The sequence below is a fragment of the Mandrillus leucophaeus genome, unplaced genomic scaffold (genome assembly GCF_000951045.1).
Source record: "Mandrillus leucophaeus isolate KB7577 unplaced genomic scaffold, Mleu.le_1.0 Scaffold120, whole genome shotgun sequence".
NCBI classification, from domain to species: Eukaryota; Metazoa; Chordata; class Mammalia; order Primates; family Cercopithecidae; genus Mandrillus; species Mandrillus leucophaeus.
In genome coordinates this window covers 1,853,000-1,854,009 of record NW_012100321.1, presented here as the reverse complement: position 1 = coordinate 1,854,009, position 1,010 = coordinate 1,853,000, and positions in this window count along the sequence as shown.

The window sequence follows — 1,010 nt, the reverse complement described above, 5'->3', positions numbered from 1 at the left end:
AGCTGGGCGCTGTGACTCACGCCTGTAATCCCAGCACTTTGGGAGGCCCAGGCGGGCGGATCACGAGGTCAGGAGATCGAGACCATCCTGGCTAATACGGTGAACTCCCGTCTCTATTAAAAAATACAAAAAAATTAGCCGGGCGAGGTGGCGGGCGCCTGTAGTCCCAGCTACTAGGGAGGCTGAGGCAGGAGAATGGCGTGAACCCGAGAGGCGGAGGTAGCAGTGAGCCGAGATCGCGCCACTGCACTCCAGCCTGGGCGACAGAGCGAGAGTCTCTCTCAAAAAAAAAAAACCTTGGTTTGGGAGGCCAAGGCGGGAGGATCATTTGAGGCTATGGATTAGAGACTGAGGCCGGCCTAGGCAACATAGGGAGACCCTATCTCTACAAAATAAAATATATTAGAAGGGGGAGGAGGCCAAAAAAATAATTTTAAAAAATTAAAAAGAAGGTCAGGCGCAATGGTTCACACCTGTAATCCCAGCACTTTGGGAAGCCAAGGTGGCAGGATCGCTTGAGCTCAGGAGTTCGAGACCAGCCTGGCCCATATGGCAAAACCCCATCTCCACTGAAAATACAAAAAATTAGCTGCATGGTGGTGCGCACCTATAAACCCAGCTACTCAGGAGGCTGAGGCATGAGAATCGCTGGAACCCAGGAAGCAGAGATTGCAGTGAGCCAAGACTGATCACACTACTGCATGCCAGCCTGGGCAACAGAGCAAGACCCTGTCTCAATATATATATATATAAAAATACATAAACAAACAATATTTGGAGCCAGCCATGTTTGCCTCTCAAAACTGTGCCCTCAACTACCCCGCTACACATGACCGAGAGTCTAAATAAGACGTGCCCCAAGTCCCAAAGAAACACCGCAGGGTCCTCTCCAGCTCTTGAAATTTAAAGTAACTAATGGCTCAAAGAGCTTTTGTTGATATTGACTATATATCTATTGCTACTTACTGTATTGGAAATTATTTCTTTTTACTTTTTTTTTTTTTTTTTTT